Consider the following 11,036-nt stretch of genomic DNA (forward strand, 5'->3'; position numbering starts at 1 on the left):
GTCCAGTAGCCAGTTGCAGAGGTAGTGAGGCCCAGCTGGCCAGAGTATAAGTCGGACTTTTGGGACAAATTTATTTGTCAAAATCCAACACCAAGAACAGACATGAACCAGCAACAACAGGCTAAACGATACGGTATGCTAACATGACATATACACAAACAAGGAGCTGAGAACGGGCCTGACATAACATTCAGTTATTCACATAACTATTACATACCACATTTATCAAACCATCTGTGTCACTCCAATTCATTAAATCCATCAATCGTCCTTTTTGTAAACAATGCTGCGCCGCACAGACCTAGTATATAACTATATTGTAGCGTTCAGAAAGTACCAGGAAAGACGTGGGTTTGGTAAACGGCTCTTTATTTAACATGAGTTCAATGAGCCAACAACTATTGAACTTTAACAATAAAAACATATACAAGTTGCAACACAAAATAAAATGTATCAAATCACTATAACAAAAATAACTTTTTCGAACCTTGTGTCACTCCAAATCATTAAATCCTTGAAACTCTTCGTCCTCCGTGTAACTTACAAACAAAGCCGCTAATGATGCCGGTAGTACGTGGGGCCCATCGTCATCTTCGTCATCCCGTGATCGAATCTTTGTCCTTTATGTAAACAACCGCCGCGCCGCACAGCTGACGTCACTTGACGCTCAGAACAGCACTTGCCCGCTGAAGACCCCTCCCCCGCCTAACGAGCAGCCCCTGTGCCTCTCTGCCGTTAGGGTGAGGAGGACGCTTGCCACTATCAACGCCCGTAAGGCGCCGGGCCCGGACAACATCCCGGGTTGAGCGCTGAAGGACTGTGCTGAGGAGCTGAGAGATGTCTTCACAGACATCTTTAACATTTCCCTGCAGCAGGCCATCGTCCCGTCATGTTTCAAGGCTGCCACCATCATACCTGTGCCAAAAAATCCTGCTCCTTCCTGCTTCAATGACTACCGCCCTGTGGCACTGACCCCCATCGTCATGAAGTGCTTTGAGCGGCTTGTCTTGGCGCACGTCAGATCTGTTCTTCCCCCCACCATAGACCGCTTCCAGTTTGCCTTCCGACCCAATCGGTCCTCTGAGGATGCCATCTGCTCTGCCCTCCACTCTGCCCTCACCCACCTGGAGAACAGGGACTCGTATGCGAGATTGCTGTTTGTGGACTTCAGTTCTGCATTCAACACCATTGTTCCACAGCGTCTCATTTGCAAACTCGACAAGCTGGGCCTCAGTACCTCCCTTTGCAACTGGCTACTGGACTTCCTCTGTCAGAGGCCTCAAGTAGTACGTGTGGGCGACAATGTCTCCGGCAGCATCACGCAAGGCACGGGGGCCCCTCAAGGCTGCGTGCTCAGTCCGCTGCTCTTCACCCTGCTGACGCATGACTGCACTGCGACCTACAGCAGCAACCGCGTGCTGAAATATGCCGACGACACGACTGTGGTGGGTCTGATCACCGGTGGCGACGAGACTCACTACAGATCGGAGGTCGACCTTTTGGCTGAATGGTGCAGGGACAACAACCTTCTGCTTAACGTCAACAAGACCAAGGAGATTGTCATTGACGTCCGGAAGGGTCACACCCACCACCTGCCACTGATTGTCGACGGTGCTGTGGTGGAGAGAGTGAGCAGCACCAGATTCCAGTAGCCATTTGCTGGGTTGATAGTAAAAGCTCTGGTTCCAGGTGCACTCCAAGGGTCTGAAGTTGGACGTTTATGCCAATGTTGGCACAACCACCTGCGCTGGATGCCCTAGCAGTTTCGGCCAGTACGACACGCATGCCAGACCTTCGCTGAGTGGGAAGTTGATCTGCTCAAGTTTGACGACTGTTCCATGGACGCTACTTTACTCAAGGAAGGCAAGCATGTCCATCGTGTGATCATTCAGGCTACAATTTGAGAGCATTGTTTTCTCCAGCCTTGTAATTTATGGTGGCCAAATTAGAGTGTTAGAGATGTTCTGACTCTAACTTATTTTGCAAGAACCACACAGGAAACAGTATGCCCTTTAAGCACTTGCAAGTGGAGAGCCTGTCCGTTACTGTAGGTACAGCAATGTTCGAACAAACTCTGCCGTTAGTCTCTTACAAGAGCAGATTTATTGAGAACAAGTAGGGTGGGGGTGACAGCAACTGGTTAATCAGTGCAGAGGGTCCCAGCTCATTGTTTTACGAGGTCGTGGAAATAAAACCTAGTGGAGCATTTTAGATGACTAACTAAGCAAGTATGTTTCCACACCATTTGGAAAGTTTCAACAACTGAATGGTTAAACTTTTCAGAGTCAAGGAAAGGTAAAAGGCTTAAACAAAGTTAATAATTCTAGTCTACATCCCAACATAAACATACAATCAAGATAGGTTATAAACCCTAACATATCCCTCCTGTTTATCATATGATTATGCCCACCCCGATCAATCAAACATAAGTAAGAAAATATAATGAAGAAAGAAAAACAATAAAAAAAATCAAAACACAGAAACAGCACATCATTGTACCCATCACTTGCAAAGCATTTTCGATGGCCAAATCATTAAGTTTCTGTAGAATATGTACGGCTAAACACCATCATCGCAATCTACGTAGATCAATCTTAGTGTGTGAGTGAAAAACCTGCAGCAAGATGTTATAATGTAGGAAAAATCTCACACGGTCCCTTTGCCTTAGGCGACCAGAATGTTATCAATAACAACAGTCAAGACAAAAACTGCTCGTGATTGTTCAGCAGTCAGGGGCTTGGCACGCCCACTATTGGAGGGTGAGCACAATTCTCACCCCCTTTGCAGCACTGCTTTGTCGGGGGATAATCTGGAAATGTCTGCCGCGCGGTTGTCGTCTTCAGTCTTCAGTGGCCAGGGTAGACTACCTGGCCACCAAGGGGGAAGAGGATTATTCTGCCTCTATTTGAACTGGGGGCGGGGACGCTGTCGATGGTGGATCTGCTTCCTTGCTGGAACCCTCGTGTTGCAGTCATCAAGTCCAGAACCATCCTGTTTTGCAAGACCATTTGTTCAATAGCCTGAATCGCTCTGTTTTGTCCATCACTGACCCCAGACAGGATCATGAGGGTCAAAGGTCGCAACAGCCCTGCGTCGACGTCCAGAAGAGTTGTGTGCTGTCGTCAGTTGATGATGTTGTATCTTGTAGGTGTGGTCTGTCACCCACACTGGAGCACACACTCCTGTCCAGTTGGCGGGCAGCATTGGATAAACCTTGTGACCACAAAGCCACCAGCCATTCTGTATTAAGTAGGTTCCGTTTGATGGTGCAGCCATATCGGTGGGAGATCCCTCACCACTCGAAATGGCTCTCTTATCCTGACACTCAGCGGTGATGTCCAAAGCTCCCATCCAGTTTCCTCCTGGAGAGCAGTCGTCGTTGATGCATTTGTGGGTCTCGTTTCCTTGGATGTAACGTGTAGTTCGCTCCAGCTGGTCTTTCTGTGTAGGCCACTTGCGGCAATGTTCGTCCTTTAACAGTCACATTGAGATTTGTCCAGAAAAGCTGATCACAGGTACCGTCTGCAAGTCCAGGGCGGAAAGGGTCGGCATCACTGACTGTGACAGCACGGTGTTGATATCCAATTCCTCCCATGGATGCCATACATTTTGCTTCAGTGACATTCATTGCTCTGGCCTCCAAGTGAACTTGTGTGGAGGAAGTGGGGAGTTTGGAACACACATAGCATCCCTCCTGTGTGTGAGCTCTCACAGTGAACTTCACATACCGGTACCAAGCGTTGGTTTCGTATGGGTTTCTGGGGTCCCATGACCAGTCCTCGAAATTCCCATCATGTGACCATCTTCTTCCACGAATGACACTGTCCATTGGTCCATTCAGATGAGCCCACAAACCAGAGCACACTCCAACCAGAGGATGGCAGAGACACCGGGACATCTCCTCGCCTAGCGGTGTGGGGATCGCTGGATTCTTCACCAACATTGAGACGCCCCAGCCTAACCGATGAAGCCCCTTTGAAGTCGGTCGTCCCCAGGCTTCTGTTTTATCCCTGCTAAATGACCATAATTCGAAATACAGTTCGCACTTTGCACAAGAGCATTCCATCGTGCTGCATACTCCCCTCTCAATTGATTTCCCTCAACAGGATAGGGGAAAGGCCCTTGGTTATTTCTACCTGTATAATTTCCTCTAACCTTGGCCCAGTCTTTTCCCAAAGAAGACATTGCAGCTTCTCCTGCCTCATGCCCATTCAGTCTATCGGAATGTATGATTCCAGCCATGTCTTCTGCCCATTTATCTGGGTCTTCTGCAACAGGGGTAACCCCTTCAACTGCTTTCCTTGCCTCTTCCAAAGTCCATGGCCGAAAAACATATCTATGAGGGTGCAGGTCTATTAAATTTGGATACAAGTTTTGCATAGGAGAGGAAAGCTCTTCTTGCTCCTCTGCTTGAGCTGCGCCTTCAGCTATGGCTGAGACAGCGCGCCTGCGCACTGTGGCCTCATTGTCTTCCGGCCTGACAAACACACTCGCGGCCTCATCACTTTTCACCTTTATATTTTTTGTCTTTTGAATTTGTTCTCTTCTCTCCTGTGAAGCTTTCAACCACACTTTAGCACAATCCATTTCTCTCACTTTTCTTCCCTTTCTCAGTCCTTTTGTCTTCCTAGCCACACTCTCCTCCAAAACGTCAACCACTATTTTCCACATTTCAACTTTCCACTTCCCTTCCACCCCATACTTTTTCTTCCACTTTGGCATGTATCGCATACAATTAAAAAATCTACGCCGTGTACTTCTCATCTCCTTCAAGAGCTAGAGATTTACCGTTTTTATTTCCCATCTTAACTTGTTTTTTTTCAGGATTTATATAAAAAAAAAGACATTTTTTTGGAGGATCCTCAATGGAGGTTTAAATTGACCGTTCAACAACAATTGCCTCTTAGTCAAATTATCCTACCAGTCACACACTCAACCACACAACTTAGCGCTTTTTAACTTTTAGGTCTATCAAGGATGGGTGTAAAACCCTTCCAAACAGCTTGGAAAAAACGGACAAAAAATCTCCAATTAAGAAAAAGAAGCTCTGTCTTTTCTAACCCGTTCCTTCCACTGGGTCTTGGACAACAAAACCTTCTTCATCTTCTTCCGCTTAACCGGGTCGGGTCGCGGGGGCAGCAGCTTTAGGAGGGACTCCCAGACCTCCCTCTCCCCAGCCACTTCCTCCAGCTCATCCTGGGGGATCCCAAGGCTTTCCCAGGCCAGCCGAGAGACGTAGTCTCTCCAGCGCGTCCTGGGTCGTCCCCGGGGTCTCCTACCGGTGGGACATGCCCGGAACACCTCCCCAGGGAGGCCTCCAGGAGGCATCCTGATGAGATGCCCGAGCCACCTCATCTGGCTCCTCTCAACGTGGAAGAGCAGCGGCTCTACTCAGAGTCTCTCCCGGAGGACCGAGCTTCTCACAATATCTCTATGGGAGAGCCCGGACATCCTGCGGAGGAAACTCATTTCAGTCGCTTGTATCCTGGACCTCGTTCTTTCGGTCACGACCCATAGCTCGTGACCATAGGTGAGGGTAGGAGCGTAGATCGACCGGTAAATCGAGAGCTTTGCCATTTGGCTCAGCTCTCTCTTCACCACGACGGACCGGTACAGAGTCCGCATTCCTGCCGACGCTGCACCGATCCGCCTGTCGATCTCACGCTCCATCCTGCCCTCACTCGTGAACGAGACCCCAAGATACTTGAACTCCTCCACATGGGGCAGGATCTCATCCCCGATCCGGAGAGGGCATTCCACCCTTTTCTGACCGAGGACCATAGAGTCGAAGGTGCTGATCCTCATCCCGACCACTTCACACTCGGCTGCGAAGTGCTCCAGTTAGAGGTGGAGATCACGGCCTGAAGAAGCCAACAGCACCACCTCATCTGCAAAAAGCAGTGACGCGATGCTGAGGTCCCCAAACCGGACCCCCTCAACGCCTCGGCTGCACCTAGAAATTCTGTCCATGAAAATTATTAACAGAATCGGTGACAAAGGGCAGCCTTGGCGGAGTCCAACCCTCACTGGGAACGAATCAGACTTACTGCCGGAAATGTGGACCAAACTCTGGCATCGGTGATACAGGGACCGAACCGCCCTTATCAGTTGGCTCGGCACCCCGTACTCCCGAAGCACCCTCCAGAGAACCTCCCGAGGGACAAGGTCGAACGCCTTCTCCAAATCCACAAAGCACATGTGGACTGGTTGGGCGAACTCCCATGCACCCTCGAGGATCCTGCCCAGGGTGTAGAGCTGGTCCACTGTTCCACAGCCAGGACGAAAGCCACAGTGCTCCTCCTGAATCCGAGGTTCGACCTCCCGACGGATCCTCCTCTCCAGCACCCCTGAATAGACCTTACCAGCTGAGGAGTGTGATTCCCCTGTAATTGGAACACACCCTCCGGTCCCCCTTTTGAAAGAGGGGAATCACCACCCCAGTCTGCCAATCCAGAGGCACCGTCCCCGATGTCCACGCAATGCTGAAGAGGCGTGTCAGCCAAGACAGACCCACAACATCCAGAGCCTTTAAGACCTCCGGGCGGATCTCATCCACCCCCGGGGCCTTGCCACCAAGGAGTTTTTTAACTACCTCAGTGACTTCGACCTCCGAGATTGGAGAGTCCTCCTCAGAGTCCCCAGGCCCTGCTTCCACAAAGGAAGGCGTGTTGGTGGAATTGAGGAGGTCTTTGAAGTATTCCCCCCACCGACTCACGACATCCCGAGTCGAGGTCAGCAGCACACCATCTCCACTGTAAACAGTGTTGACCGTGCACTGCTTCCCCCTCCTGAGACGCCAGATGGTGGACCAGAGTTTCCTCGAAGCCGTCCGGAAGTCATTCTCCATGGCCTCGCCAAACTCCTCCCACGCCCGAGTTTTTGCCTCAGCAACCACCGAAACCGCGTTCCACTTGGCCATCCGGTACTTGTCAGCTGCCTCCGGAGTCCCGCAGGCCAAAAAGGCCCTATAGGACTCCTTCAGCTTGACGGCATCCCTTACCGCCGGTGTCCACCAGCGGGTTCGGGGATTGCCGCCACGACAGGCAACAACAACCTTACGGCCACAGCTCCGGTCGGCTGCCTCAACAATGGAGGCGCGGAACAAGGTCCACTCGGACTCAATGTCCCCCGCCTCCCCCGGGACGTGGGAAAAGCTCTGCCGGAGGTGGGAGTTGAAGCTCTTCCTGAGAGGGGATTCTGCCAGACGTTCCCAGCAGACCCTCACAGAGGGTTTGGGTCTGCCCGGTCGGACCGGCATCTTCCCCCACCATCAGAGCCAACCCACCACCAGGTGGTGATCAGTTGACAGCTCCGCCCCTCTCTTTACCCGAGTGTCCAAAACATCCGGCCGCAAATCCGATGACACGACTACAAGGTCGATCAACGAACTGCGGCCTAGGGTGTCCTGGTGCCAAGTGCACACATGGACACCCTTATGCTTGAACATGGTGTTCATTATAGAAAATCCGTGTCGAGCACAGAAGTCCAATAATAGAACACCGCTCGGGTTCAGATCGGGGGGGCCGTTCCTCCCAATCACGCCCTTCCAGGTCTCACTGTCATTGCCCACGTGAGCATTGAAGTCACCCAGTAGAACGATGGAGTCCCCAGAAGGAGCGCTCTCCAGCACCTCCTCCAGGGACTCTAAGAAGGGTGGGTACTCTGAGCTGCCGTTCGGTGCATAGACACAAACAACAGTCAGGACCCGTCCCCCCCACCTGAAGCCGGAGGGAAGCTACCCTCTCGCTCACCGGGGTGAACCCCAATGTGCATGCGCCCAGCCGGGGGGCAATAAGTATGCCAACACCTGCTCGACGCCTCTCATTGTGGTCAACTCCAGAGTGGAAGAGAGTCCAGCCCCTCTCGAGAGGGCTTGTACCAGAGCCCAAACTATGTGTGGAGGCAAGTCCGACTATGTCTAGTCGGAACCTTTCTGCCTCACACACCAGCTCGGGCTCCTTTCCAGCCAGAGAGGTGACATTCCATGTCCCTAGAGCCAGCCTCTGCAGCCGGGGATCGGACCGCCAAGGTCCCCGCCTTTGGCCGCCGCCCAGCTCACTTTGCACCCGACCCCTTTCACCGCTCCTACAGGTAGTGAGCCCATGGGAAGTGGGACCCACGTCTTCTTTTCGGGCTATGCCCGACCGGACCCCATGAGCGAAGGCCCGGCCACCAGCCGCTCACCTTCGAGCCCCACCTCCAGGCCTGGCTCCAGAGAGGGGCCCCGGTGACCCGCGTCCGGGCGAGGGAAAACGAAATCCATATATCTTTTTCATCATAAGGGGTCTTCTGAGCTGTGCTTTGTCTGGCCCCTCACCTAGGACCCTTTTGCCATGGGTGACCCTACCAGGGGCATGAAGCCCCAGACAACATGGCTCCTAGGATCATAAGGGCACGCAAACCCCTCCGCCGCGATAAGGTGACGACTCACGGAGGGGCTGTCTTTTCTAACCCGTTCCTTCGACTGGGTCTTGGACAACAAAACGAACAAAGAAAAATCTACACTCTTCTTTGAATCACAAAAAAGAAGCTCTGTGTTTCTTAGCACGTTCCTTCAACTGGTACTCCAACCCAAGCCAGATCCCGTAGCTTGGAAGAACAGACTAAGAAGAATCTACGCACATCTCCGATGAACGAAAAGGAAGCTCCGTTTTTCTTAGTCTGTTCCTTCCACTGGGACCTGAACCCAAGCTATATTTTGTGCACTTTCCACTCTTACGCGTTCAACACAATCACACAATTTTAAGGCTTTAACTTACTTGTCCCCTGGTTCGTTGCACTGCCGGATCCCGTCAATCCGCCGCTATCAGATGAAGGCAGACCTAAGATGCTGGTCCAGCGAAGAATTCACGCCCCAGGACTTTCTTAACCAGGTCCGCCTAATGGACGCTGGCCCATCGACGGAAAGCAGCACGTTGTCCTAACCACAGTTTCAGAGTCCAGTTGTAACTAGGGTTAAGGTTTTAAAGTAAGGCTTAAAACTAGGTTTAATGTTGCGAAGTAGGGTTTTAAAGTTGAGTTTTAAACTCAAGTTAGGGCTCCAAATTAGGGTTTCAAACTCGAGTTACGGTTTCAAAGCAGTTTCAACACTGCAACAGGATCGGTTGCAGAGCCAATTGTTCTAAGATTGCAAGGGAAGCTCAGCTTCCCCTAAAATGTCAAAAAATAAGTGATCAAATATATACTGTTGGGCAGGCACGTCCAAAATCCGTCCCGCGGGCCAAATCCGGCCCCCAGTCAGATTTCACACGGCCCGCATCTTCGGTCTTAAAATGTATTATTCGTGGCACACCTGCACAGTCAAACTGAATGAAAAAAAATAATAAAACTTGAAACTAATCCATCCTATTACCAAAAGGTGAAAGCACCACCTCTCTCCGCTCATTTCTGCCATGGCGACTGCAAAGAAAATGAGTTTGACATTGAGGACCGTCGCTTTCAAGAGAAATGGGAATTACAATACTTCTTCACTGAAAATGAAGGGAATTGTGTTTGTCTAATTTCTAAAGAGACGGTTGCCTTGTTTAAGGATTTCAACTTAAAGAGGCACTATCAGACTAAACTTGCTAACATGTATGACAAGCTAACCGGAAGTAACCACGCTGATAAAGTGAAGCAGCGCCAAGCTGAACTGGCATCACAACAGCGATTCTTTATGCAGGGCTGTGACTCAAAAGTAAATTAAAAGTAAATATTACTTCATATTAAATATTACAAAGTGGCCATGTTATTACTGTTGATGTTATGAACCTGTAGACGTGACACAAGCTATTACTTTCTGAAAGATATTGTCAATGATGAGTAAAATTCACTTGTTCTAAGTTTTAATAACAGACAACTTTGCATTACTTATAACTCCTGTTTAAAATGTTTATGAGGCAAAAATAATTTTAAACTCATGTAAATATAAGGTATTTCATACAGTTTGTTCAATGTTATCTGACTTCAGATTTGAATGAAAGGCAGAATTTGTGTTTTTAGAGTTGTTCACATCTGCCTGAGTGGCTTATATTTGGTTATTTTGTCATTTAAAGAATAAAGGCAATTGTGACAATGAAATTTGTTTTATAACGGTGTGCATTCGCATTCCCACAGCTTCACAGTGCTTTAAACATTGTAGACGCTGCGCGTCTACCAAGTTCAATTGGGAAGCAGAGTGCACCGTAATGAGACTAGTCTTTATCCCACCTATTGGTCTATGGGGTGCACGGGGCAGTGGACTGGCTGCGGATGCTCAGCTTCTGAAAGATGATTGGATGATCTGTCTGGGCTGAATCCCTTTATGATTGACAGCGCAATGTGCGAATCAGTGATGGAAAGAACAAAGGGTAGCATTTATGTATAAATAGACACATTTCATGATGTAGGCCGATATTTAGCTTCCCCTCCTCCAAAGATCAGCATCCGCCACTGCAAGGTTGTCAAAGGGTTGTAAACTAGTGGGGTTTTAGGCAGCCTTGTGACTGTCGACAATGATTTACAATGGAGAAACTGATCCTCAAGTGACAGCCACAAAGGTATGGAGGGGTTAAAAACATGGCCATATTGGCATATTTTCAAGGTCATTATTTCTCAAAAATAATAATTGAAAATGCAGTGTTTTCATTTTCCCGATCAAAAGATATATAAATTGAGAGTTCGTGAAAAATGGACCATAGTGGCCTTATATTTCCTTTAACCTTAAATTTTAGGGGCTCAAGCAGATTTTAGACCACACATTGCAAATTGCATTCCAAGGTAAATATTCATCTTATGTTCACTATATAAAGTGTGGGGCAAAAGTTTGTCAGCAACGATATCAAAGATTCATAAATATTAAAAAGAAAACATTTTGAAAAAGTAAATGGACTGGTTGCACTAGCGGGAGTAAATGAAAATTTTAGTTGCACATTTTAGTGGCAAAATGCCACAATTTAGGGACAATGCAGAGCCTTAGTGTGGTGGTTTTCGTTACAAATTCTCATGTGTTAATACATTTCATAGAAAAATTGTGAACATCAGACGATACGGTGACACAAATACTCGAGTTGTCTGAG

Source organism: Syngnathus leptorhynchus, chromosome 1 (genome assembly GCF_054491065.1).
Source record: "Syngnathus leptorhynchus isolate UIUO chromosome 1, UIUO_Slep, whole genome shotgun sequence".
In the NCBI taxonomy this organism is placed as follows: Eukaryota; Metazoa; Chordata; class Actinopteri; order Syngnathiformes; family Syngnathidae; genus Syngnathus; species Syngnathus leptorhynchus.